General features: G+C 38.0%; 1 non-coding gene across 1 annotated transcript; it reads left to right on the plus strand.

The window, feature by feature from the left end:
- The first annotated feature begins 516 nt into the window (after positions 1 to 516).
- Positions 517 to 623, plus strand: LOC118489957. The gene has a single exon (XR_004887968.1). It is a non-coding gene; the product is annotated as a small nucleolar RNA R71 (small nucleolar RNA).
- Positions 624 to 18,445: the final 17,822 nt, after the last annotated feature.

Genomic DNA, 18,445 nt, shown 5'->3' on the forward strand with positions numbered 1-18,445 from the left:
TCTTGGTAGTTGAAAGTTTGTTCGTTGGTTTACGCTTTGTTGGTTACTACCATTGCCGGGTTCTCTCCAACCAAGGTTAGGGTGATTTCGCCATCCTTGGTTGTAGGAGCCCGTTGGAGGACCCGACGGCCTAGGTCTATTATCAATGTAGTTTACCGATTCTTGTTGATCGTCTGTTTCTTTCATACAACTCCAATTTTCATGTGGCCCACCACACCCTTCACAAGCCATAACCGAGACCGTTTTTGTCAATTCCAATTTTTTTATTTTTGAAGAAAGGGCCTCGATTTGGGCTTGTAAAGAAGTGCTTTCATCAACCTTATGGGCGCCCGGGGCAATAGATTTATTGCCTGGGGAGTGTGCCACTGGAAATTGGTTTGAGCAATTTCCTCAATTTGATTATATATTTCATGCGGGCGGCGATTACCTAAAAGTCCCCCGGAGCTAGAGTCAAGTGTTTGCCTTGTGTGTGGCAACAACCCATTATAGAAAGTGGATACTTGTTGCCATATCGCAAGGCCGTGATGTGGACACTTTCGCAATAGCTCCTTGAACCTTTCCCAAGTTTCATATAAGGATTCCCCGTCCTCTTGTGAATATGTATTAATTTCAGTCATTAATTTAGCCGTTTTAGCGGGAGGAAAATACTTATATAGAAATTTTTCGGCTAGTTCATCCCAGGTGTTTACCGATCCAGCTGGGAAGGCGTTAAGCCAAGCTTTTGCTCGGTCTTTTAGTGAAAAAGGAAACATTCGGAGGCGGATGGCGTCATTTAATGCTCCATTGATCCGAAAGGTATCACATATTTCTAAGAAATTAGTAATATGTAGATGGGGATCCTCGTCCGCAAGCCCATGGAAGGTTGCAGAGTTTTGAAGCATCTGTATCAAATGCGGCCGAAGTTCGAAGTTATTGGCTTCAACATTCGGTGCATTGATAGCGGCGCCGAAATTACCTACGGTGGGTCGTAGATAATCCATGAGGGTACGTTGGTCCGCCATCGGGAGTGGGTTCCCCGAAACCTTGTCTTGGTTTTTAGCTTTTAGCCTTTTTCTGAGAAAGCGTTCGGGTTCTTCTAGAGGTTCTTTTATGTCTTTATTAGAACTGGAGCTCATACACTACGTAGAGGTGGCGTCTGGTTCCAAGTCCTGCAACAAAAACAGAAAAGAATGTTGGTCAGAAGGTTCACCACGGCCCCGTGCTCAGTGAACACGGCCCGTGGTCGGAGTTACAGTGATTGTTTTCCGGATCCCTGTTACTGGAGAGTTGGACACTGCCCCGTGTTGCACCGACACGGCCCTTTGGTCAGCCTTCTGTAACTCGGAAAACTAAAAACTGCCAGTAATACTGCTCGGCACGGCCCATGTCCGACCAGGCACGGCCCGTGCTGAGCTCTGCAGAAGCTGAAAACTTAATAAAATCCTAAAAAAAGTAAAAAGAAAATAAAAAAAATGATTAGGCCGTTGATTCCTAACTTTCGTAAAATCCTTGTATCCCCGGCAACGGCGCCAAAAACTTGATGCGTGCTAGTGTGTATATATTTTAAGTATATATTTTAACCCCTTTTTACACTTTAGCCAAGTTTTAAATTTATAAAACACGATATTTACTAACACTAAACACACATATGGGCAAGTGCACCCATCGTGGACGTAGTATAGTGTTGGGAAGATACCGAGGTCGTCCAAGGACACAAGAGCTTTTAGTACCGGTTTACCCTCAACGTCTAATCAATTCAAAATGTTAGAAAAAGATTTTTAAACTAAGAAAATAAAAACTAACTAAATGCTGAAAAATAAAATAAAAATAAAAAACAGATAGACAAGATGAATCACTTGGATCCGACTCGTGTGTTAGTATAACCTTTGATTATTTTCGTACTTTTGCACTTATTTAAGAGATTATCTTAGTTATTGTAGTAGGCCCCTCTTTTGAAGGCGACGTTACCCTCAACCCATTAGTTTGAGTCAGCAAGGATACAATCCTAAAGGGTTGGATTATTGAAAGATAATTAATTAAGTTATTAATGCAAATTATGGTAGGCCCCTCTTTTGGAGGTGACGTTACCCTCGACTAAGTAGTCTGAGTCAGTAGGGATACAGTCCTAAATAGCCGGGTTATAGTATTAATAGTAGTTAACTTATGAGGGGATCAAAGAGTTTGGACCCCCGCCATCCAATACATTTGAGTATTGAAGGAGGTCCTACTAAATTTGACCCAAGTCCGTTGCAGGACCTCTAAACGCTGAACAAGGGCAAGACCCTTACCAAACCGTTCCCTTAACCGCCGACCAGGTAGCCAACATACCTCCATATAGACCGTGGAGATATGAATGGTGAAAATCTTTTATTTTATATAGACAGTAAAATAATGCCAAGACACCACGGACAAACGATAAGGAAGAATCACCTTCCACATAAGCAACTAGTTATTAAAGTCATTAATACAAAACCAATTAAAAAGTGCAAAAGATTAAAAATAAAAAGTATTATACTAAACACTTGTCTTCACCAAGTAATGTAAGAGACTTAGGCAAACATGGCCTTGATTGTCAAGAACTCTTACGATCAATCTTGGATCCCGAGACGACTCACACACTCTATGATGGACAATGGATGATGGTGGTGGATGATGGTGTTGTGATGGTGGTGGGTGGTGGATGAAGTGTGAGAGAGGTGGTATGCCAAGGGATGAGTTGCAATGGCTCCAAGCACTCCTATTTATAGGCTGAACAGAAGCCTGGGCACGGCCCCGTGTCCGCTGGGCACGGCCCCGTGCCCATCTGACACTATCTCTCTTCATTAATTGTAATTCGCAATTACAATTAATGCGCCTGCAGTACTTTGGGCACGCCCCGGTGTTCACTGGGCACGGCCCCGTGGTGAGCAATAGAAGCTTCTACATGTTTGTCTTTTCTGCTGCTTCTTGGGCACGGCCCCGTGCTCGCTGAGCACGGGGCGTGTTCAGTCTTCTGCCTTCTCTGTTTTGCTTGGGAGGATGCTGTCGAGGGGTCAGGCAGTCCACTTTTGTTCCCTTTCTTGTATTTATGTTAGATTTAGCTGTCTTTTTGCTTCTTTTGTTACTTTGAGCTCATTTAATCCTGAAAATACAAAAGGAAGACAATAATACACTTTTTCCAACATTAGTACTTAAAAAGGGTTAGTTTTATGCCTCATTTGATGTAATTTATATGTTGCATTTTACACACATCAACAATTCTCCCAAAACTGCGTTTTCTGCTGAGAATGTCTCCACACTGAACAAAGAAAGTCAAAGCAGTGGATGTCATAGTGGTTATCATAGTGGATCGTCATCAAATTCAAGCCAGTCTGATGCAAAGAACATGTTTCACTGCAACATCGCTGTAGACTTGAAGAATGCTCAGAATTTCAGCGAGGAGTCGGCCAAGCAGCAGATGGTTTTCCTAGCGTCGGTTTTGGAATCGTATGAAAGTCTTGTAGCTGGGAAGATAGGCAACACTAATCTTACAAAGAGGACTATGATCAAATAGATCCTGAAGAAATGGAACTAATTGACGTAAGGTGGTGCATGGCCAGTGCTGATCGTCGAGCTCAGCGTTTCATGGAAATAACCGGCAGGAAGTCAGTTGGTGGACCTTCTACCAAGTTGGGGTTTGACAAGTCCAATGTGACATGCTTCAAGTGTAAGCAGAAAGGTCACTTCAAACGTGAGTGCAGAAACGAGTATGCTGATGAGTCTGAGAACCCGTTCAGGGAAGATTACTACAAGAAGGCGATATATCATCAAAACAAATCGGAGCCGCCAAGAATGAAGCAGATTGAAGAGAACAAAGAGAAATCTAGAGCTCTTGCGGTGATTTATGATGCTGAGGGTTATGACTGGAGTGAACTGCTACCAGAGGAAGATGCGGTTGGATACGCTTTCATGGCAAAGAATGAACCTGTTCCGTGGAAAGACAACAGAAATGAAGAACAGAATTATAATTACAGAAGGTTGTTGGCCACAAACAGAATGATCAGAATATCTGGTATCTTTTCGGAAGCAAAGAGAGCAAATAGATGGGATCCAGACAGAGAGTGTTATCTTGACCCATATGGAAACATTGCTATTGATCACAACACTCTTGATTTAGAGGCCATAATCAAAGAGTTAAAAGATGAAGATGATTATTGGCAGAATAAATGGTGGGGAACTGGAGACGAGAAAGAGAAAGAAAAGAAATAGAAGAAGGAGAAAGAAGAGAAAGAGAAGTCAAAGAAAGTTGATACTGGAATTATTGACACTACTCAGGAGTTAACTGCTGAAAATCTTGGAAACATGGCTGACAAGGTGCTGGCAGCTAAGGCGATTAAGATAGATTCTAAATTCGTCTCTAAGTCTAAAAGCCAGGTCAGTTCAAACACGTCAACGACTGAATCAGGTAAGAAAGTTAATGGGGATGTTGATTGCAAACATCGCATCAAAGAATGCAAATTTTGTAATACGATCACGTATCTCAACGGAAAGAAGATTGAGGATCTGACAGCTAAGGTCAGAAACGTTGAGGATCAAATTCTTGATCGTGACAAGATGGTTAAAGCTTCAACTGAACGGATAAAAAATTAACTAACAAAATTGAAAATGATAAAACTGATCATGAAAGGATTAGATAAGAAAATGAAAAGTTAGTTCTTGAAAACCTTCAAATCACTGAAAAATTTCAGAAGCTTAAAACCACAATGAAAGATAATGATGATCGAAATGGTAAAACTTATAAAGAAAATGTTCAACTAAAAACCGTGCTTAGATTAAAAGAAGAATCAATCAACCAACAACTGGATGAAATCGCTAAACTGAAACTTAAAGTTCAAGAGGCTGAAATCGAAAACAAGCGAATCCAGTTGAAGCTTAACAGTTACAACTCCGCAAGCTTTGTTTTGCAACATATTGTTCCAAAACCCATCGGTAAAAACAAAGCTGGCGAAGATGTTTATTCTGATGGAACTGGGTGGGTTTTCATAGAGTTCCACCTCCGATTCTGGAAAATTATATGAAAAAGCAATCTGGGTTGGTTGAAATTGAGGAAGAAAATGAAGTTAAACTTCTGGAGAACATTGATGTTACTTTTTCTACATCATCTGATGATAGTGTTCAGACAGAGATTGTTAAGAGCACAGCTGGAAGTGTTTTGATGTCTGATTCAGATGAAGATGATGGATGTTTTCTGGACAAATACATTCCGAAACAAAAATCCAAAAACAACTTAAATGATGAACCTACTCTTGTCATGTACAAGATGTCGGGATCTGATAAGTTGTATTCAGATTCAGAGTTTCCCATTGAGAATGTGAATGTGAAAAAGTTAACAAATGTTTTCAAGTAGATTGAAGTTGAGTTGTCGGAAGTGAACAGTCTGAGTCTAACAAAGAGACAAATGAATTTTGAAAAAGATAAATCATACTACAAGAAACCTGTTATTCCACAACGTTTTTATAGTAACAAGAATCGAAACAATTGGTCGGGTGGTTATCAGGGTGGTAAGAATTATCACAGAAGAAATGTTCAAAACAAAAGGTTTGTTGAAAAGAAAAAGTTTGTGAACAGTTCGAGTTCACTTGCTGATGAAGAGAAAGAATTTTTTTTCAAAATCAAATGAAGAATTCTTTGAGAAGAGAGCTTCATAGGCTCAGTCTGAAGGCACAAGTCGAGTGGTTGATACTCGAACATGTTTTAGATGTAATCAAGTTGGTCACATTGCACGAAAGTGTACCACGTAAAGCCTAAGACTGAAGCTGTGAAGATTCAAAAGAAGAAAGTTGACGAGAAGGGTAAAGCACCAGTGGTTGTTGAGAAAAAGAGTGTGAAAAATGACAACACCAAAGTGAAAAATGAACTCGTAAAGAAAGTGGTAACTAAAAATGACAAATTTTACAAACGGGTAGCATTATCTCAACAAGTTTGGAAACCTAAAACTGAGAAAAAGATTTCACCTTCTGAGGATTCAATTCCGATTGATTATGATGCAAATTTTCCACCTCTGAAGGCTGAAAACTTTAAAATTCAAATTGCGAGAGTTAAAAGTGTCAAGGTTACACCCAAGGCTAATGAGGCTTGGGTGGACACAATGTTCGACTAAACAATTTGAATTGCCGGAGCTTCCTTGATCGCGAAGCATGAATCGACATCCTTATTGAAGTGTTTGAATCATGTTGTTATATGTGCAGGATCTTCCGAGATTGGTCTCACGCTGGATTATGGACAGTGGAGCATCTCGACATATGACAGGAAAGACTGCATTGTTGTATGATGTGAAAAATATCAATGGAGGTTATGTTGGTTTTGCGAGTAATCAAGGAGGAAGGATTATTGGTGAAGGAACGTTATCCAACGTTATCCAACGGGATTGTGACGTTTGAAAGAGTTAACTACATTGCTGAGCTGGAGAACAATCTGCTGAGTATTTCGCAGATCTGTGACAGGATGTATACCACTCACTTCACTGATAAAGAATGTTTGATCTTGAAACGAGGATTTGTTATCCCTGAGGAATGGATTATCATGAGGGCACCGAGAGTTAATGATCTGTACGTGTTGGATATAAGCGTAGCTACTACAACCACGGGTCAGGCTCATTGTTTCGTGTCCAGAGCAACTGAAAAAGAATCGAGATTGTGGCACCGGAAGATGGAGCATATACATATTAGAAAAATGAATCACTTGGTGCACAATGATTTAGTTCTTGGAGTTCATGTCAAAGGTTTTCATCTGGAAGGGGAGTGCATTAGCTGTGTTAAAGGCAAGCAGAAGAAAGTCTCACACCCTGCAAAGCAAGTCAATTCAGTCTCAAGACCCCTGGAGAGACTTCACATGGATTTGTTTAGTCCGGTGAATGTCAAGAGTATTACTGGAGATAAATATTGTCTTGTGGTTACTGATGATTATTCCAGATTTTCATGGGTTTCTTTCTTGAAAACGAAAGACGAAACGTTTGACAGTTTGATGGCGTTGTTCAAGAAGATTGAGAATCTGTACCAAAGGCATATCAAAAGAATTCGAAGTGATAATGGTACTGAATTCAAGAACAGCAAAATGGAGGAATTTTGTGATGAAAGAGGTATTTTGCATGAGTTTAGTGCTCCGTACACTCCGCAGCAGAATGGAGTCGCAGAACGCAAAAACCGGACACTAATCGAGACGGCCAGAACGATGCTCGCAGATTCAAAGTTACCAATTAATTTTTGGGCTGAGGCTGTTTCCGCCGCATGCTATACGCTCAACGGAGTTCTCACTGTCAAAAAGTTCAACAAAACATGCTTTGAGTTGATCAATAACAGCAAACCGAATTTGAAGTATCTTGAACCGTTCGGGTCACCCTGTACTGTTCTAGAGCCTTATGGAAAGTTTGGTCCGAAGTGCATTGAGGGTATATTTGTTGGTTATTCAAGTCCTTCGCGACGTGTCTTCGTTCCAAGTGAGAAGCGGATTATTGAAGCTGCAAATGTTGAATGTCAAGGTTATACTATGCCACCACAAAATCCAGGAGATTCATGGCGTTATCATTATGATAAGTTGTGGGATTCGTTTGACATGAGAGAAGAAGAAGAAGAAGAAGAAGAAGAAGACTTCTTTGATAAGAAGACTTCCCTGCTGAATATTCAAGGCGACCACGGGAAACTTCAAATGACGGTGAAGCAGGTCCGAGTAATGCTGGTGAACACAATGATGTTCAACAGAATGAAGTTGCTCAAGATAATTAGACGGTTGAGAATGATAATCAAGAAGCTGAAAACATGCCGATCTTTGATCATGGAGATTCAGATTCTGAGGGGGAGCAGATTCAGGATTTAAGTCAAATAAACCAAATAAGTGAACAAGGTGCAAATCAAAATGTTACTAATCTGGAAGGCGATGTGGATGTTCCAAGCGAAGTAATGCCGCGAACTCTTTCATATCATCCAGAGGAATTGACCATAGGAGAATTGCAATCAGGCGTTCGCACGAGACGTTAAATTGACCAGGGCCTTACATGTTTTTATTCTACAGTAGCACCTTTACAAACTGAATTTTCATTAAGTTGTTTTATTTCGCAGATCGAACCGCGACCTTACAAAGAGGCGCTTACTGAAGACTCTTGGGTCATTGCGATGCAAGAAGAGTTGAGTCAGTTTGAAAAGTTGGGGTGTGGAAGCTAGTGGATTTGCCGGATGGTCAACGAAAAATCAATACAAAATGGGTATTTAAGTGTAAGAGATACGACAGAGGAGTTGTTGTAAGGAACAAAGCTCGACTCGTTGTTCAGGGCTTTAGTCAACAGGAGGGGATTGATTTTACAGAAATCTATGCTCCTGTGGCACGACTAGAGGCAATCAGAATTTTCCTTGCATTTGCGTCTTGGAAGAACTTCAAAGTATATCAGTTAGATGTAAAATCGGCGTTTCTTTATGGGAAGGTTAAAGAGGAGGTTTATGTCGGTCAGCCGCCGGGCTTTACTGACCCAATCCACAAAAACAAGGTCTACTTATTGGAGAAAGCGCTGTATGGTTTACACCAGGCCCCGAGAGCTTGGTACGAGACTTTGTCTCAACACCTACTAGCCAACAACTTCATACGTGGAAAAGTGACTTTACGCTCGAAGGGTATTCCGATTCGGATTTCGGATGCTGCAAAGTCAATTCAAAATCAACGACTGCAGGATGCCAGTTTTTTGGACCTAGATTGGTTACCTGGCAGTGTAAGAAACAAACGACTGTGGCGCTATCTACATGTGAAGCGGAGTACGTATCTGCTAGCAGTTGCTGCTCTCAGATCTTATGGATACAGCAACAGATGCGCGACTACGGTTTGCAGTTTCTTAACACACCTCTTTTTGTTGATAATGAGGCCGCTATAAATATAACAAAGAATCCAGTACATCACGCTAAAATTAAACACATAGAAATTCGTCATCACTTTATTCGCGATTGTTTCGAGAAAAAGTTGATACGAATAGAGAAAATCCACACTGACGAACAGAAAGCTGATTTACATACCAAAGCTTTTGATAAAAACCGATTTAAATATTTCTTAAAACTGAATGGTATGAAGCTTCTTTTGGTGTCAGATGGTATTATTGGCGTTGATGAGAGTACTGTTGCGGATGAAGATGAGAAACAATCTGCAATGGTGATGTGTGTAAAATGCAACATATAAATCACATCAATTAAGGCATAAAACTAACCCTTTTTAAGTACTAATGTTGGAAAAAGAGTGTTTTTGTCTTCCTTTTGCATTTTCAGGATTAAATGAGCTCAAAATCACAAAAGAAGCAAAAAGACAACTAGCATAAATACAGGAAAAGGAATAAAAGTAGACTGCCCGGACCCTCAACGGCACCTCCCAAGGCAAAGGAGAAGAAACAGAGTCTGAACACGCCCCGTGTCCAGCGAACACGGGGGCGTGCCCAGGAAGCAGCAGAAAAGACAAACCAGTAGAAGCTTCCATTGCCCACCACGGGGCCGTGTCCAGCGGGCACGGGGGCGTGGTGAAAGTACAGCAGGCGCATTAATTGTAATTCGCAATTACAATTAATGAAGAGAGAGAGTGTCAGACGGGCACGGGGCCGTGTCCAGCGGACACGGGGCCGTGTCCAGCCTTCTGTTCAGCCTATAAATAGAGGAGCTTGGCTTCATTCTCTCTCATCCCTTGGCACACCACCTCTCTCACACTTCATCCACCACCCACCACCACCATAACACCATCATCCACCACCATCATCCATTGTCCATCGTAGAGTGTGTGAGTCGTCTCGGGATCCAAGATTGATAGTAAGAGTTCTTGACAATCAAGGCCATGTTTGCCTAAGTCTCTTACATCACTTGGTGAAGACAAGTGTTTAGTATAATACTTTTTATTTTTAATCTTTTGCACTTTTTATTTGGTTTTGTATTAATGACTTTAATAACTAGTTACTTATGTTGAAGGTGATCTTTCCTTATCGTTTGTCCGTGGTGTCTTGGCATTATTTTACTGTCTATATAAAATAAAAGATTTTCACCATTCATATCTCCACGGTCTATATGGAGGTATGTTGGCTACCTGGTCGGGGGTTAAGGGAACGGTTTGGTAAGGGTCTTGCCCTTGTTCAGCGTTTAGAGGTCCTGCTTGGGACCTGGGTCAAATTTAGTAGGATCTCCTTCAATGCCCATAGGTATTGGATGGCGGGGATCCAAACTCTTTGACCCCCTCATAAGTTAACTACTATTAATACTATAACCCGGCTATTTAGGACTGTATCCCTGCTGACTCAGACTACTTAGCCGAGGGTAACGTCACCGCCAAAAGCAGGGCCTACCACAATTTGCATTAATAACTTAATTCATTATCTTTCAATAATCCGACCCTTTAGGATTGTATCCTTGCTGACTCAAACTACTGGGTTGAGGGTAACGTCGCCTTCAAAAGAGGGGCCTACTACAATAACTAAGATAATCTCTTAAACAAGTGCAAAAGTGCGAAAATAATCAAAGGTTATACTAATACACGTGTCAGATCCAAGTGATTCATCTTGTCTATCTGTTTTTATTTTATTTTTATTTTTCAGCATTTAGTTAGTTTTTATTTTTCTTAGTTTAAAACATTTCTCTAACCTTTTTTATTTGATTAGACGTTGAGGATAAACCGGTACTAAAAGCTCTTGTGTCCTTGGACGACCTCGGTATCTTACCAACACTATACTACGTCCACGATGGGTGCACTTGCCCATATGTGTGTTTAGTGTTAGTGAATATCGTGTTTTATAAATTTAAAACTTGGCTAAAAGTGTAAAAAGGGCTTAAATATACATCTAAAATATAACACACTTCACGCACATCAAATGGTTTGTCGACTTTTTACTTGTTTTGGTATTTAGGGGGAGTAGATGTAAATAGATATATTTTCAGAAAATACAAAAACAGTAAAAATGCAAAAATACAAAAACATGATAAAATTTCAAAATCCAAAAACAATAGAAAACTGGAAAAGAGCTTGTGTAAAAAGGGAAAATGATAGTACATCGGCTAGACAATTACAGTATGCTAAAAAACTGTAAAGATTAAATGAGTTAAACAGTCTCACTAATGATGTGTCGATAGGTTTTCGCGCATTTAGTAGATTTAGTCGGGATATAAACCTAAAATTTCAAACTTGCGTAATTCGTGGGGAACACTACTTGGATATATAGGTAACCCCTGAAATCTCGTTTGAAAGGTCCCTTATTCTGAGATACTAGGTCTTTATACTCAGTGATATCTGGGGTATTATTCCGGGACTTCTGCTGAATGGAAGTTCTGACCTAGTCCCCGAATAATACTTTCTACAAATGCTTGAAACATAGCATCGCTCTCAGCAAACTGATGAAACAATAAAATTGATAGTCACTGTTGTTGTAACTAAATGATCCTCAAAAGGGGACACACCGAAAAGTCGAAGTCGTCATCTCTCTGCGTATACGGAAGTATCGACCTGAGCTCTCACGGCCCTCGCATTTAACCCCTTACAGATATCATATGTGGTATACTCACCTGTAATACTGAATACTTGGGATTCTAGATACGGGAGTATATTCAAGAGGTGGGACACATGAATGAGTTAAGTTCATAAGACATCTAAATCGTATCCTGAGTAAATTGAAATGTGTGTGAGAATTTAAGATGGATCAGTATATTGACAATCGACGTGAATTGTTTAAGTCTGAGTATGAAATGAAGCTTAACGGTACTAGTAATTTGTCTGAAAAGTTGATATGATTCCCTGACACGCTCACCAAAAATATGTTTATAAATAGTTTAATTTCTTTAATTTCTGCAATTTAAGTTTCTGTATTTCATTTCTTAGTTTAGAACACTTTATTAAAATCCAAAAAGATTTTTCATTTCTGCTTTATTTTTTGACAAACCAAAGTGGAGAGTTAATCGTTGGATTCTCGAAAGTTGAAGCAGATGCAGGAAAAGTTCTGAGCTGAAGAATGAGGAGAGCTTACTTTGATAGAGATTGGATTGCTTAGAAAGTTAAAACAAGTTCATTAATTTGATGCTTGTTACATTTTTTCAAAGATTGTTTGAAAATGTTAAACAAAATCAGTCTGTATTGTCAAAAGCTCAACCAAGGTCATTAAGTTGAACTTGGTAGATTAATTGAGTGATCAGGGTCATTAACTTGGACCTGAATACTTAAGTGGATTTCTAGTACTGATAGATTGTGTGATTTTGTAAAAAGATAAGTTTGTAATGATTGATGTTTGAGACACAGGTTTTGGACTTCATCATTCTCACGGAAGCTAATTGTCAAAGCTTGAACCAGATCAAGACCTCAGATTCTAGCATATTGAGAGGGGGAGTCTGTGAAAGGGGGAGTCTGGATCAACAAGTCAAAGGGGAGTCTGAAGATGGAGCTAGGAAGTGATTCTGAACCTGTGAAGATAGAATGTTTACGATAAGAAGACAGAGTTGGAGAAAAGACCAAGACTGAAGACTCGGAGCTGAAGACTTCGTCAACATCCAAGGGGGAGTCTGTTGGTGCACGGAATGTCTGTTGACTACGTTTGTATTGAGTCTTAGGTCTAGATAGGTTGTACGGAGTCGAAAAACAGGTTTTGAGATGTTATAGGTGATTCGCTTATAATGACAAAGGTGTCATTTGAAGCGAAATCATATAGATGCTATTTCGCTTTTATGTACACATTGGTAGGGGTTTCGCTCATTAGGTTAGTTAGTGATTTCGCTTATGTGATCACATGAGATTTCGCTCTTTAGTCAGTCATTGGAGTGAAATCAGTCCAAGTATAAATAGCTCATGTGTGATCTTCATTTGTAACGATTGGAGCGAAATTAGGTGATGTGCTAGGTGACGAAACTCTATCAAAATCTATTCAGAAAGCATTAATATAGAAGGAAACTGAAGGAAAAAGCTATTGTTACTTTGTCTACATTGATTCCGCCTTTGTACGCAAAGATGAACTGCCTTAACTGACTTTTCGGGTCATAGAATGGTCCAACAGGTTTTATTTATGTTTTTTGGGGGGTTTAGTTTTTAGCATTTAGCTTGGGGGGGTGGGGGTTAGGTCTTTTTAGGTTTGTTTTAGGTATTTTTGATTGTGTTCACATTGGTTCTCGTGGTTCTCGCAATAAAGATGGTTCTCGCATGAACCTTACCCTATATATATACATATATATATATATATATATATATATAGTGGAGGGTTCAAACGAGAAGAAAAATTTTGTAAGAATAAAAAGAATAAGTTTTAAACCAATAGAAGTGCTCCATTTTACTTCATTTAATATGTGTATTTAATGTTATTAATAAGGGTATATAAGTAAATTTCTAATTGTAATAAATTAGCTAAGCTAACTAATTAAAATTGTAACTCACTTTTAAATATACTCTTTCAAGATAAAACAAAATTAAGATGAATGACAATTTTCGACATGTGTAGGATAAATTTTAGTATGTGTAGGATAAATTCTTAAATGTGTACGATAAATTTAGATATGCGTAGGGTAAATTTCGCTAAGTGTAAGATATATGTAGGATAAATTTTGAAATGTGTAGGATAAAATGTTTTGTGCTTTATTAATGAGAGATAACATAATTAATGGAATGAGTTATAAACTATTTAATGTTTTACCATTATGCCCTTTCTTCTTTTTCTTCTCACATTAACTTTCTTCTCAAATGAACCTTCCCCTATATATATATATATATATATTCAAAAGGTTATACAAATAATAGGCTTGTGACCTAATTTGAGCTTGACAATTAGACTCAGCCTTGTTTTATAAAAAAAAAACTTAATTTTAACTTGAGTCGAGAATGAATCTAGTTTATGCTTTGTTCAATTCAAGCTTTTTGTGAGTTGAAGATGAGTAAGCCACATACATGTTGACTCGTTTAGATCTCTACATATAAATTTGTTCTACCACAAATACATAAATTTCATAGCTTAGAACAACTACTTTAATAATTTATGCTAACTAGAATTATCACCCGCTGCAATGCGGCGGTGATTCATTACTTATATATTGTATTACATGAAATGTAAATGTTTCTTACATGACCGCGAGTTTGTATATAAAATAAAACATATAAAATAATAACTAAGTCGATCTCTGACCCGCGTGTTGCGGTAGACCTATAAAACGGGAAAAAATAAATGTGCTGCGATGGGCCTGTCAAACGAGAAAAGTAAATGAAAAAACGTTGAACCTCAGACGCACATTGTGGCGTGTTAACTCGGAAAATTTAGAACGAAACGTTAAACAGAAAGTTTGCGAAAGATGAAAAGTATAAGTTATCAAAATTGAAGGTAAAAAAGTGTTGGGGTTAAAATGCAAAAGATAATAAGCTTTGGATTAAAAGCAAAAAAAATCAAAAGGGTTAAATTGCAAATGTTAGAAACTTTGGATTTAAATTGTCAAATATGAAAACTTTAGAGTTAGAAATGAAAATTTTAATTTAAAAAAAAAAAATCTCAAAACCAAGAATACAACCACTTTAAGCTTAAGCATAAAGTATTTGCTTATTTATAAGATTTTAATATATTTAACAAGGACCTCACCTTCACCAAAAGACATAGATGTACAAGTTTATGTATTAAATATTTATAATAATACATTTTAATATCTATAATACAAATTCGTGGGTCCGATCACTTGTATCATACGCCACAATCAATTAAGCGGTGTAGGCTTTGGTCTTATTCACTGGTAGATTTAGGGGCTGTTTGGTTGTGTCTGAATGGCTCCATTTAGAGGTAAACCTCTGAATCGGATAGAGGTATCCTTGTTTGGTTCACCTATTCTTCACATCTGAATGAAACCATTAAGCGCTGAATGGTTCAGCTATTCTTCACATCTGAATGGAACTTTTGACAAGGCCTGCCCCTCGTGCCCTAATTGTAAGCAATATAGTTTAATTCAGTACAAATATTATAAAGAATTCACTGCCGTCGAAGTGAATCGGCGTCATCGGTGGCGTTATTTAAAGAGGAAGAAGGTGTGGATGCTCCGGTAGATGAAGGTTGAGTGGACATGGCCGGTGAAGTGAGGAAACGCCGATAAGGTTTCCGGCGAGAGGCTGAGGTAAATAGAGTTGCAGAGTTTGAATTGGTTCTGGAGAAGTATAATGGAGGTTTTTTTTTTTTTGAACGGCAAAGTATAATAGAGTTGTAGAGCACATTTTCCATATTCTCCATCTTTGGAGTTGCAGAAGTATAATGGAGTTGTAGGAGAATCTTTGCAGAGCACATTAATAAATGTCTTTTAAGAGAGGGGTAAAAATGTCATTTTACACTGTCATTCAGATGTGGAACCAAACAGCACTTTACTGGTTCAGCACTTACTGGTTTAGAGCCTCTTACCCATTCAGACCTCTTATTCATTCAGTACTTATTGGTTCAGATGTTGCCAAACAGTTAGTGGATGTATAAGTTTATCGTTAAAATAAAAACACAATCACACTCCCTTTCTCATGGTGACTACCTTCTTTCAGGTTTTCATTTTTTTCTCCGCTTACAATCACACTCCCTTTCTCATGGTGACTACCATCTTTCAGGTTTTCATTTTTTTCTCCATTTTTTAAATATTTTCACCAATAATTTTTTTTTTGTTTTCATGATGATATACTTAAACGTATTTTCTTTTCATCTATATTGACATGATTTAACCAATTGTTCATCATTAAAACGTATTTTCTTTTCATCTATATTGACATGGTTTAACCAATTGTTCATCATTAAACCTATAATTGTAAAAAAATGTACGAGCCAATTACATAAAAAAAATTGATAGAATTGTAATACAAATTCCTATTTTATGCATATCTATTATCTATTAAAATCCATTTAGGTACGTTGATGTCTAAAATTAAGTCGCTAGTTGACAATAATCTAGAAAAATCAGCGACCCGCGGCTTAGATTAGTTCTCTACCACTCGGGTTTCTAATCTGAACAAAACCCTACTAAAATTATCAATACCATTCTTTATCATACTTTTTGCATTATTGGCATGTCGTTATTATTTGTAGAGTCTCTTCTCCAATTGGACTATGTTCTGGTCACACGTAACGATTTGAGGGTTACCCTTATAATTGGTTTCTAGATATTATGGTAGAAGGGTGCATGTGTGCTTGATTTACATCACATGAAATGATATTACACGTACCTCCAACACGGACACACGGTGTATGTTGTAAATTTGTCCATTTATTGATTGAGGGTATCCTTCTTTTTATTTTTAGTATTTATAAAATTTTCCCTAAAACTAGTCATTTTAATGAAATTATGCTTTTTTATTTTATTTTAAATAAAATTGGCATGTAATTTTCCCTAAAACAAGGGATGGAGGGTGTGGAGGCGTCACCCCTGCCATCTCACCTTCAATGGCGCCGGTGGGGCTCCACTACCCATACCATCATCTTTAGGGGGGGGGGGTATAGGTAGCTTGCCAAGATGGTAACGGAAGAAAGAAGGGCTCCATCGAATTTGATTAGCTTTAAAGGGGGGCGCTATAAAGCCCCTAGCCACACCCTTCAAGTTAAAGGAGGGGGCTTTAAAGCCCTTGTGTGACGTGGGGGTGATGTGGCGCTGAGGTGGCGGTGATAAGCCCCGAGCCGCACCCTCCAACCTTACTTATATGGCCTTATTCCACGTGGTGCTTTATATCCAAGGCGATCATCAGGCAAATTCATCACTTACTAGTTAGGCTGGAGGGTATGGTATAAAGCCTCTAGGGGCTTTATCAAGCCACATAAGTGCCATCTTAACGCCATGTCACATAGGGGGCTTTAAAGCCCCTATCTTTAACTTGCATGCAACGGTTTAAAAACCCACATCATCATTACCTAATTATTTTTTATATTTTATATTTTTTTAATTTATATGCCAATTTTATTTAAAACAAAATAAAAAAGCATAATTTCATTAAAATAAATAAAACATTACAAAGTCCTTAAAAAATGCAAAGTTACTTAAAAAAAATAAACTACTAGAAAATAAAAACTACATATATTTCACTCGGATTTTTGTCTTACGAGCCTCTAAAATGACTCAGTACTCCGATGGTAGAGATGTGCATTTTTTTAAAGGATCACTTGATCATGGTGGATCGTATACAACACATTTAGAATCTCAAAGACAAACAATTAGTTGAAGTTCTAATACACGGTGAAGATGTGGAAGAGGAATTAAGTCCACCACTAAATGAGGACAAAGAAGTGTACAACGCGTCAGTACACAACCTAATTTCTTTGAGCGAAGAGTAAACGCTTAGTAGGTAGTAAAAAACATGCATTATTTATAAACTATCAAAAGAATTTCACCGATGTGATAAATGTGAGACGGGTCATATAGCAATCGAGCTTGTCCATACACCAAAATTTAGCCATTAACTAAGTTTGAAATAAAACACTATTCCCCATTTTTGTATCCATAGCATAACTAGTTGATGCCCCGCCCGCGTTGTGGGGCGATAGCCGAATAATTCTCAACCAATTAAAAAAACAGTATTATAGTTTTGTTAGGAAAAAAAAAAAATAAAACGATGACAAGACCGTAGTTCTGAGCTCAGGGCAAAAATATAGTTTGTCAGGATTAATGAGCGAATGTTAGGCAGCTCCTTGACATGGAAAAAAATTTAATCCAGTCAACCAATTAAAAAACACTTTTATAGTTTTGCTAAAAAAAAACTAAAACGATAGCAATACTGTAATTTGAAGTGAGGGCAAAGTTGTATTTGTTGACTTGGGTAAAATCGTAATTTGCCAAAAGTTAAAGTGATGGTAATGCTATAACTTTGAATCGGAGACAAAATCGTAATATAACTATGCGCTAAAGATAAAATCGTAATTTTAAGCTGGGGACAAAACTATATTTTTAATTTAAACTCGGGCAAAATCAAAATTTTGAAATGATGGCAAAATCGTAATTTGAATTGGGGGGCGAAAGCATAGTTTTATTTTGAAGCAGTCAAAAACATAAATTTAAACTTAATGCGAAATCATATTTTTTGAAAAGGGCGAAAATGCAAAGTCGTCATTTTTAGTTTGGGCAAAAGCGAAAATTTATTTTTAACCGGGGCCAAAATTGTAGTTGTAATATGGGGAAAATAATAATTTTGAACCGAGGTCAAAATCGTAATTTTGGGCAAGGGACAAAAACGTAATTTCTTTTGAAGTGGGGGCGAAAATATAATTTTATTTTAACCTAAGGACGAAATCGTAATTTTAAAGCGAATATAAAATTTTTAAACCGAGGGCAAAATCGTAATTTTGAGCGGGGGACAAAAACGTAATTTTATTTTGAAGTGGGGGCGAAAATATAACTTTATTTTAAAGTAAGGACGAAATCGTAATTTTAAAGCGAATATAAAATAATAAAGCCGTTGGTCGAATAGGGGAGTGCCACACAGCTGTGTGGCACTATTCCCCCAATCTTCATTTTGTTATAGTAGAGAATATGTCTAGGTATTT

The sequence above is a fragment of the Helianthus annuus genome, chromosome 2 (genome assembly GCF_002127325.2).
Source record: "Helianthus annuus cultivar XRQ/B chromosome 2, HanXRQr2.0-SUNRISE, whole genome shotgun sequence".
Taxonomy (NCBI): Eukaryota; Viridiplantae; Streptophyta; class Magnoliopsida; order Asterales; family Asteraceae; genus Helianthus; species Helianthus annuus.